This window comes from Canis lupus, chromosome 16 (genome assembly GCF_011100685.1).
Source record: "Canis lupus familiaris isolate Mischka breed German Shepherd chromosome 16, alternate assembly UU_Cfam_GSD_1.0, whole genome shotgun sequence".
NCBI classification, from domain to species: domain Eukaryota; kingdom Metazoa; phylum Chordata; class Mammalia; order Carnivora; family Canidae; genus Canis; species Canis lupus.
In genome coordinates, this window is record NC_049237.1 from 23,158,439 (window position 1) to 23,169,492 (window position 11,054).

At 39.3% G+C, this 11,054-nt stretch overlaps 1 protein-coding gene across 16 annotated transcripts in view; it reads right to left on the reverse strand.

The window, feature by feature from the left end:
* CSGALNACT1 (chondroitin sulfate N-acetylgalactosaminyltransferase 1) overlaps positions 1–11,054 on the reverse strand; it is a 327,304-nt gene that overhangs the window by 203,055 nt on the left and 113,195 nt on the right. For 10 of the 16 annotated variants that reach the window (XM_038559866.1, XM_038559871.1, XM_038559867.1 and 7 more), the window contains one exon: positions 4,636–4,731. The exons of 4 other annotated variants lie outside the window; for them this stretch is intronic. The gene's annotated coding sequence lies outside the window, so the exon portion shown is untranslated. The remainder of the gene's footprint in view (positions 1–4,635; positions 4,732–11,054) is intronic. 2 more of the 16 variants (XM_038559884.1, XM_038559876.1) reach the window with 1 other exon arrangement.

Below are 11,054 nucleotides of genomic sequence, written 5' to 3' on the forward strand. Positions count from 1 at the left end.
CGATAGACATTAGCTGAACCTAGTGTGGTAATTATTTCACAATACGTTAGGTAAAGCCACCATGCGGTACACCTTAAACTTACACAATAATATATGTCAATTATTTCTCATTAAGACTGGATTTAAAAGAGAACATTAAAATATCCTCAACACCAAAAAGGAATGATAATTATGTGATGAGAAGGAAGTAGTTGCTAATGCTATGGCTGAAATGGTTTTAAAATACAGAAGATGTACCAAATCAACATGTTGTTTACCTTAAACGTACACAATGTTATATTTCAATTAGATCTCAATAAAGCTGGGGGGAAAGAAGAGTAAAATTAACTATGGGAAAAAGAAAACTAACACATACACTGTTTGAAAAATGGGTTCTGGAGCTAGATAGGAGTTCCAACCCTGTGATCTGGACAAAGTGTCACGGCATTCAGAGCTTCTCTAGGACTGGGGCCCAGCTTTGATGCACTACCCCCTCCCCAGGAGCCAGAATCCTGTCCAGACCCAGAGTTGGTGCTCTGCTACATGTCCCCACAATCCCTTTAGCAGGGGCATGGGCTCCAGAGATACTGCCTAGTGGTCTATGGGCAGAGCCAAGGGAGGACCTCCAAGGACTTGTGAGTTTGGTTTTTGTGTGTTTGATACTTAATAAACACAAAATAAGCTGGGAAATTAATAATTTCCCCTTAAAATTAAAATGTACCAGGGATATATCATATTTATTAATCCTAAAAATATATTTTGTTATTTTTATACATATAAAATAGCTTTGGTTGAAAAGCTATTGGTATGGATTGAATTGCATTCACTCAAAATTCCTATCTTGAAGCTCTAACTCCTGAAGTAATGTATTTGGAGACAGGGGCTTTGGAAGGTAATTAGGATTAGATGAGGTCACGAAGGTGGGGCCCTCATGATGAAATTAGTGCACTTATGTGAAGAGACTCCAGAGCACTCATGCCCCACTCTCTTTCTCTCCACCACGTGAGGACAGAGCAAGAAGGTGGCAGTGGACATAACAGGAAGAAAGCCCTCACCAGAAACCCATCACGCTGGCACTTGGATTTCCAGCCTCCAGAACTGTGAGAAATAAATTGTTGAATAAGCCTCCCAGTCTGTGATATTTTGCTATGGTAGCCAGAGTTGACTAAGACAGGCATCATATATAAATGAGAATGCCTCACACTCGGTAGTGGTCATCAGGTATCGATGGGGTCAGAACTCCCTCCCTGGAAGTTTTAGGTGTTTTAAGTACCAAAAATATCTAAATAATTGTGTTTAAATTAAGTTGCTGTGCTCCTTTGCTTTTGATAATATATAGTACATGTTTGTTTCCTGGTTCCCCACACAGCCTGTGCCTGGAGGTGGCCGGCAGGGCAGGACAGGAGGAACAGGACAGGGAGGGAGGAAACAGCTGTCCTGTCTTCTCCAAGGACACACTCACTGAACTCAAAGAAAACAGAGTAGAGTGGTGGTTATCAGGAGCTGAGGTGGGGGACGCGGAGATTCGTTGGAGCGACATGTGTGGAGGCCACGGCACGTTCGAGACCCGGGCCTGGGGGTTCCCTGGTGCACGTTCCTTGTCTGCAGTGGCACCCACCACCTGGGACAGCATTGCCTCCACGGCCACGGCGGTCCCTTCATGAAGGGACAGGCCGCGGGGAACAGCTGTGAGGCCGCCTTTCTTTTCATCTTTTTAGAATACTGTTCCTCTCTAGCTTTTTAGAAGGCTTCTCACACAATTTCTAAAGTCTCCTTAGAATTCCCAGAAATGATAATATAAGAGATGCCAGAACGCCAGAGAAAATAATACTCCTGAATCAGCACCACTCTGGCATAGCTGAGTTCACTTTAAAAGAAGGGCTTATCTTTTTTTTTTCTACGCGTCTTCGTCTCTGAAAAGTATTGACAGGTCCCACAATTGGTTTATTATATTTTTTGCATCTAAACACCACCATCCGGCCAAAATTAGCCTTCACAGTAGTGGAGGTTCACTGGTGCCACATACGCATAGACAATAGTGCCTTCTCCAACCTTGGAGAGAGCTTTATAACACCCTTCTAGAAGTGTCTACTCAACATGAATAGCGCGAGAGGCATCTCAGAAATTTTATGACGTTTTTTACCTTGATTATGTAATGCATCATTTCCTACCATTTGCATATGGATGCTCTCCTAGGCTAATCAGAACCCTTGAGACAATGGTTTCAGATGTATCATTACATAAAGCAAAGACTTACTTGTGTCATCTATTCTCATTACAATGTCTTAAGGAAATTGTTCTGCCTTAAAGGCTCTTTTCTAGTTGATATGCAACCAATCCCCCTCCTTTCTTTTCCATGAAAAACCTTAATTTTCTCAAGTTAGAGTTGTTGATTTTAGTATTTAGTAATAACTGCCATCATTCTTTTTTATTCACCCTCTGCAGTTGGTAAGATTTTTATTTTACTGTTTTCTTTCCACTTTATGATAATGTTCTCTTTTTTTGTATGATAATGTCATAAGCCTAATTTTCCCTTCTGTTAGGTCTTGATTATTCCCCCCAAAGGCTGATATTTAAAATGAAAGCATTTAAAACTTAATGTTAGCACAATGGTTATGCGGTCACATGCATACATGGGAAACTAAGCCTACAGGTACTGTTAATATTATTCTCTGCAAATTAAGTCTAATGTAGCATATGTAGTAAGCAGCTTCCTTTCAGGGCCAATCCAATTGTAAAACTGAACCTAAAGTTTTTAAAAGGTAATAAGGAGGGAGGGCAAATGACTAGGAATCAGTTTGTCACTGCTGTTGCAAGATTTCTGAGTATCATTTACATCTGAGGCAGAAAATTGCAGCTTAAGAATTATACCCACTGAAGAAGGGGGGAATCTTTTCTCTTCTTCCCTTCTAGGTTCTTTGGCTGCTTGAATAATTCCATTGATATAAAACAGATTAACAGGAGAAAACCAAATTTAATTTTGTACGTATAAGAACCCCAAAGATATGATGCTCAAAGAAGTGACCAAACCAGGCAGTTTTCATACCTTTTTGACAAGGAAGCAATAAATCTGACCAGACAAAGGGGCTTGAGCCTGGGGTGGTAAGTTAGTGAAGAAGTAACAAGTTCTCTTAATACAACCTTCCCAGCCTGAAATTCCCTGTCTCTGGTGATGAGGATGCTCTCCTGGTACAGGGAGGGTACCTTTCACGTGAGAGATTTATTTTCTGTCTGCAGAGGTACAAAGAAGGGTTAGGGTGTCCTTCCTACAATGGCTGTTTCTCAAGTCACTTTAATTAAACATAATAAAAATTCCAAAAAGGCACACTCTGGCATGGCATATTCTGCTACCCATCACTATTTAAGAGTCTACTCTAAATTAACCTGACCAGTTTTCTGTTATTTTTTAACTTCTATACCAGAACTTGTGCCTCTTGCAGGCATTAAATTGATGTTGGCTGGAGGAACCAGTCAAACAGCTTCCTTCAAGGTTATCTGAGCCAAATCTCAGGTTGAAAGAGATAGTGGCTTTGCTAAAGCCAAAGGACAAAGGGAAGTGTCAGCTTCAGGGAGGCCAAAAGAGGCAGTGGATGGAGCTTAGTGGTGAGTGGTACAACCAGCCTCAACTATCAGGCACTAACTGGGATTTATAGCTTCCCAGCTCCTAGCATGTGCCAAACAACCTCACTACCTGAAAGTCCTTCCTGTCATTCCTCATCCTCCAGGTCTCAACTCAGACATCAGCTCCTGATAGGCCTACTCTGACCAGCTTCTATCCCACCTGTGTCCCCTACTACAGAAGGCAGAGCCCAGAATGAGAGACAAGGAAAACCTGAAGGGAAGATATGGTCATGAGGCTGCCAGGAGTGGCAGTCACAGCCAGCAATGCCTACTCAGCTCTGAGCTCAACCTAATCCTGGACTCATCCTTTTTCTTTCTGCCCTATAAAATCTTTAATCTCACTTGGCTCATTGTTCTAATTAATTATGGCTCTCAGAAGCCTTAAAAACGTATTCCAAAGTAAGGTTAAAGAAACTGGAAGAATTGAAAAGGGAACAATAAAAAAAAAAAAAAAAAGAATAAAGGAGAGACCGGGCACTTGAAATGCATTACAATTGAATGGAATCTAAATGCACAGAAGAGGGACGCCTGGGTGGCTCAGCGGTTGAGTGCCTGCCTTTGGCTCAATGTATGATCCTGGATTCCCAGGTTCAAGTCCCACATCAGGCTCCTTGCATGCAGCCTGCTTCTCTGTCTGCCTGTGTCTCTGCCTCTCTCTCTCTCTCATGAATAAATAAATAAAATCTTTTTAATAAATGCACAGAAGACTGACCCACCTGGGGATTTAAACAGTTTTAGGAGATCTCTGCAAGAAGCATTTATGTAAGTGAACTGAAAAGAGCAGGAATAGAAAGGAGGTACCACCAAATGGTTCCTTCCTCAAAATGAGACACAGTGTCAATTCACTGCTCACCACTATGAAAGAGCTGAACCAGGAGTCTGGGAAGCTATTTTGTAAATTCAATAGATTACCATTGTTTTTATAGACTGTATTCTGATACAAAAGCTTATACAAAGACTTATGTAACTTCCAAGGTCAGTTAAAACCACCATATACATAATTTGCTGAAGGCTTTTAATACTATAAGTACCTACTTTCTGTGTTCTTTCTCTGAACTTTTATGGCTCACCAATAAAGGGATGTGTCATCATGATATAGTCTTAATGAATCCTCCCTGTCTGTCCAGGACTCTGAAAAGAGAAAATTGGGAGTAAGTGTAAATGTTTTCCTAGCAATTCTAAAAGTACAAAATTAAAGAGGCCTGTTATCCTATAATGAAAATGTTCTACTTAAAGAAAATTTCGTTTTCAAGAGAACCAACTACAAGACAATCAACAATAACAGGCTTTATGTCTAAATGGGAAAGGAGGGGAAAGGCATACCATGCTTGCCCTTGGTTAAGGAGGGTTATCTTTAAACAATGAGGGATAAACATGTCTATGAGATGGGGTCTGAGAAAAATATGCTGGGTATTTTTTTTAATTAATGGAAATTGGGCTCCCAAATTTCCACAGAAAACTTTTTATTTTCTAGTCTGACTACTCATTGCACTATAAATCACTGCCAAGAAGTCAAAGGATTGTAAAAGTCTATTATATCATATCTAAAGCAATGCAAGGTTCCAAGTACCCCCAATGGGGCCACACATTCCAGAGATCTGCCAGGAGCAGCTGGGGAGGAGACAGGCTTTATAGAACATCAAGTTTGGGAGATACTCAAAATAGAAGATGAATATTGAGAAAAACATCATCACACCAAGTTTTTGGGGACAGGGAGCTGGTGCCAATGATTTAACACATTTGACAAAAAAGACTCCCACTTCTCTCACAGCTACAAAGGAAGAGGGTTACTTTTCTTACTCGGGCCACAAACAGCATGCACCTGTTCTGACTTGAGCCACTCCATGTTCACCATAAATGGATGGCAAAACACAGAAGAGTTTCCTGAATTTACAGTGACATACCCATCTACAGATGCTCTTTGGGATACTCACTTTTAAAAGAACAGTTTTTGAAAACTTATATAATAAAAAGATGAGGGAAGGGTGGTTAGAAGGTGAGAGCTAATAAGTTTAGTTGAAACTTAGCATCATTTCAGTGTAATGAAATGTCTGAAAAGATTATCCCAATGAAGTTTAATTTTATATTGTAGATACAGTATATTCACCTAAATGTACCAAGATTATTTAAGGGGTTTACTGGTTTTCTTATAAGAATCTCGAGGCTCCTTACATGTGAAAAACCTGCTAAGACCAATGCATAAAGTGGGTGTCAGTAGTAATATCATCATGTCTTTACACAGTACCTTATGTCTCTGCAGGTGCTATTATATACATTACTTTATAACACCAGCCTAATAATTATTATTCCCACGTGAGGAAATCAACCCAGAGAAGTGGCTTAGCTACACATAAAAGAAAGTCAGTGATGGACTCAGTCCTATAAACCAGGTACCCAAACCCCAAATCCAATACTTTTATTATGCTCCTCACTAAGGTCAAGTTTCCTTTAGAAGAAAATTTCTTTAAGAAAGGTAGTATTAAAAAAAAGAAAAGAAAAGAAAAGAAAGGTAGTATTGCATGGTGGTTAAGGGTATGGCTTTGAAAGATGCTCAACACCACTCTCAGGGAAATGCAAATCAAAACTATAATGAGCTATCACTTCACACCTGTCAGAATGGCTAAAATCAAAAATACAAGAAACAATGATGTTGTCAAGAATGTAGAGAAAAAGGAACTCTTGTGCACTGTTGGTGGGAATGCAAACTGCTGCAGCCACTGTGGAAAACAGCATGGAGGTTCCTCAAAAAGATAAAACCAGAACTACCCTACAATCCAGTAATTGCACTACTGGGTATTTACCCCCAAAATACAAAGACACTAATTCAAAAGGATACATGCACCCCTACATTTATTGCAGCATTATATACAATAGCGAAATTATGGAAGCAATCGAAGTATCCATCAATAGATGAGTGGATAATGAAGATGTGGGATACACACACACACACACATAATGGACTATTATTGAGCTATCAAAAAGGATGAAATCTTCCCATTTACAACAACATAGATGGATCTACAGGATATAATGCTAAGCAAAATAAGTCAGAGAAAGATAATACCATATGACATCATATGATTTCACTCATATGTGGAATTTAAGAAACAAAACAGGGATCCCTGGGTGGCACAGCGGTTTAGCGCCTGCCTTTGGCCCAGGGCGCGATCCTGGAGACCCGGGATCGAGTCCCGCATCCGGCTCCCGGTGCATGGAGCCTGCTTCTCCCTCTGCCTGTGTCTCTGCCTCTCTCTCTCTCTCTCTGTGTGACTATCATAAATAAATAAAAATTAAAAAAAAAAAGAAACAAAACAAATGAGTAAAGGAAAAGAAAGAGAGAGAGACAAACCAAGAAATAGACTCTGAACTCTAGAGAACACACTGATAGTTACCAGGGGGGAGGTGGATTGGGGGATGGGGGAAAGAGATGATGGGATTAAAGAATACATCTACCATGATGAGCAATGAGTAATGTGTATAATTGCTGAATCAATATATCATATACCTGAAACTAATATAACACTGTAAACTATACTGAAATTAAAATTTAAAACTTAATTTAAAAAAGGGATATGGGCTTTGAAAACAAATACACCTAAATACCTTGCTCTGCCATATTCCAGCTGTGTAACTTTAAACAAGTAACCTATCTTCTCTGGGCCTCAGTGTTATCATCTGTAAAATGGGGATATTTGTATAATAGACTGATGATAGCTATTATCACTGTATATCAACTTCTGGTTTTCCTCTCCTTCCCTGCATGCAGAAGATGGTACTTCTCAGTACCCCTGCACAGTTGGATGGTGTCATGTGACCAGTTCTGACCAGTGAAATGTGAACAAATGTATGGCATAGGGCTTCCAGATCTGGACAATGAAAAGCCCATGCATGATAATGCAGCCCTACTCTTATCCAGCCTTGGCTTAAGATAACAGAGTCATGCTGATATGGAAGCAGCCTGGATAACCACTACAGTGGACCTGGCTCCACTGAGTGAAAGGACTGAAACTGCGGGGTTGTGACCAAAGCATAATCTGGTATACCCTGACTAACACACTCTTTGTGCTTCTTGCTGTGATGACCACATAAAATAATAGAGGAAGCTCTCAATACAACGTCTTGTACAATCACCAATCAATAAAAGTCAGCTCCCATTACTATCACTGTAGAGTGGTTAAACATGAGAACTAGGATTGCAATCTCAAAACATTTAATTTATAGTCAATTTATTCCCTCAACAAATATTTACTGAGTATCTACAATGTGCAAGGCCCATGCTGGGAGCTGAATTTAAAGTGATGAACGGGATAGACACTAGGCTCTACAGCCCCAAGAAATAAATACACCTTTACAAATCTCCTAGAAACTCCTTTCTGAGGGAGTTTAGATACAATTCTTCAGGAATATGTATGGATATATTCTAGTGACTTGGAAAGGAATGAAGTCCTGCCCTGGGAAGGATCCAAACTATTATAGCACACAGCTAGGAGACTCCGAAGACCCCAACTCAGCCCACACACAGGACTCACTGAACCATCCTGCCTGTTCATAAGAAGTCCAAGTGTTCAAGTCACCTGCTGGAAAGGACAGAGACACACACATGAAAGATCTCTGATGTCCATCAAGGATATTCTAATGAACAAATTGCTTATTAGCATTAAAATCTCACATTGCACCCTACAGCAATTGTCAGGTATCCAGCTCACTTCATGAAATATGTGAGTGAGTGAGTGAGTGAGTGAGTGAGTGAGTGATATCGATCTAATGTTTTCAATTTTATTGTTTTCTCCTTTAAATCATACTTTTCATGAGCAGGAAATTTTCCCAAGACTCCTCAGAGTTCAATTTAGAATATTCTTGACTGGTCACTAAACTGCTGCTAAAGACATTCTCAATGTAATGGTTTTGAGTCCCTGATACAGTCATATTTCCATTTACTTGGGTAAAATGATTACATCTGGAAAATGTATAAACTTGGATTCAAAACTCAAAATCAGTACCCGCTCCATCAGAAAAACAACACTATTAATTCAAGGCAGATTCCTGTAGAATTTAACAGTGAGGCACTATACCATTTCTCAGTAGTCGATCTGTCACACTCAAATCTAATTTAAATTTCCAACAACTTCGCTTTAGAAGCTTTTCCATGAAATCTGGTCTTTGCCTGACTTGCCTGCTGTAAATTCTATTAACCAAACTCTGCAGGGCCTTACACTTGGAAAAAAAAACAAAAAGAGATTATGAAACCGCCAGCAAACACCTTCTATATTTCAGAAGGTAAACGTAGGAGCAGAAGACTTAAACTTTGGTTGTTTTCCTTTCAGAATAGCCAAAAGGCTAAATTCAAACTCTGAACAATCATATTTTCCAAGACACAGGAGAGAAGCTCTACTGAAACATTATTAGAGTTTGGATCCATGGGTGAGACTCAGGCTGTTTGAACTTGAAACAAGGCCTCCCTTGGTCCTCCCTGCCCTTCTTACAGCAACAACAAAAGCATCTGGCACAGAGGCAGATTCATTTTTCTGGCTCATCTCTCCTAAGTCCCTTGGTCCTCGGCGTTTTCAGGTCTCCCAGGATATAAAACCTACCCTTCTTACCAGTAACAGTAAACTGTAGACCCTGTCTGTCTCTTCCAATCATCTCTCTTCCCCATGTCTCCTCCCTAGATCTTAGGATATCCAAGCCTCTGCTGGGTTCCCTCCTCACCTGAGCTCACCTGAGCTCACCTGAGCCTACCAGACCCACACTCTGTGTCCAGTCCTGGAGGAGCCAGCTCTTTCCAGTCATAACAGATGGGAGTTAATGGGATTATAAAGTAGTTCACATCAAATTAACAAGAGGCCTTTCTCTGGATAAGATGTCTATAAAACAGCACCACTGGTGGGGTTAGAGCCTGGGGCAGATCCAGGGACACTGCTGGACACCCTCCTGTTTGTGCATGGGCAGCTGCTGACCTTGCCATCCCTACTGTGGGGACAGGTCATTAAAACAAGATGTTGTCTCATGATTACATGATCCTTCAAAAAGAAATATATTTTTTTTAAGTTTCACAACACACTCAAGGTACTTTTTAAAAAACATTTTGAAATGTTGGAAGAAACAGAACCTGTCGACATTCACTGACATCTGCACATCAGATTACCTTAAATACATTAAACAAACATAAACCCTTCCAACAGTGTGCTGAAGAAGGAGCAAGTAAAGGGAAGCCATGACTCTCATAATTAACATGTGAACTCCAAATGCCTTCAGCTTGCTTGCCAGTGTTTTGCTGTGTGATGCCCCCAGCCAACCTTATCTATAAAGAGCCAGACAGTAAATATTTTCAGCTTTCTGTCTCATATTCTTCTTTGGTTCATTTTACAAGCCTTTCAAAGTGTAAAAAACCATTCTAGCTTGAGGGCATTCGCTGGCAGCCTTTTGCCACATTTAGCCATTTGCAGGCTATAGGTCACACGGTTCTGCCTTGGAACATTTTGGGGGCTCAAACAGGGACACCTCATGACCAACTCTAATCCAACAAAAACTAAGAATCTTTTGTTTAAAAGGGAAGTACCTTTCTAGATAGGCACTAAGAGTTCAGTTCTGCCTAAATCATTTTGTTAGTTTTACACAATTCCAACAAAAACCCCAGAGCTATTTATATTTCCTTTTAGTTATTATTTTATTCGTTTTTGCTTTAGGGTTGGAAGGGAGAGGTTAAGGGGAATAGAGGTCAAATAAAGAATTTGGCAAGATGATGCTACAATTTATATAAAAAAATAAAAAGGTTAAAATAAATTCTATATAATTATAAGAAGGAGAATCACAACTTTTCAAATAATAAAACCTATTACAAAGCTACGGTAATTAAGAGTATAATTCTAAGGTAAATAAAAAACAGATTAATAAAACAAAAGTATAGAAACAGACCCTCAGGTTATATAAAACATAAGCACATGATGAAGTTAATGACAAAACTCTGCAGTGATATAATGGCTTATTTAACAAAAATACTGCTGGGTCAACTGATTATCTACTGGGGGGAAATCAAGTTAGTTTTTCTATCTCAAAATATTATCCAAGCTAAATGCCAAATAAATTACAGAGTTGAAGTTGTAAAATTCCATTAGAAGAACTAGAAAAAAACATACAGTTAAATATATTTAACTTCCTTCTGTGTGAGAGAAGACCTTCTTTTTTAATCGAAGGGGAAAAGACTTTTTAAAATGGTGGCAGAAATCACATTCACACACAGAAGATATAACTGACAATTAAAAAATCAAAAATAGTAAATTAGTACAGCTTTATATCATAAATGATGTATTGTAAATTACATAGTAAATTAAAATGCTAAATAAAGATTAGTGAATTCAACACATGTAAACATCAAAAAAATTATAAAGATATAAGCACCAACAACTAATTAAGAAACTGTTTTCAACAAATAAAATGGAAAAAGGGTCAGTATC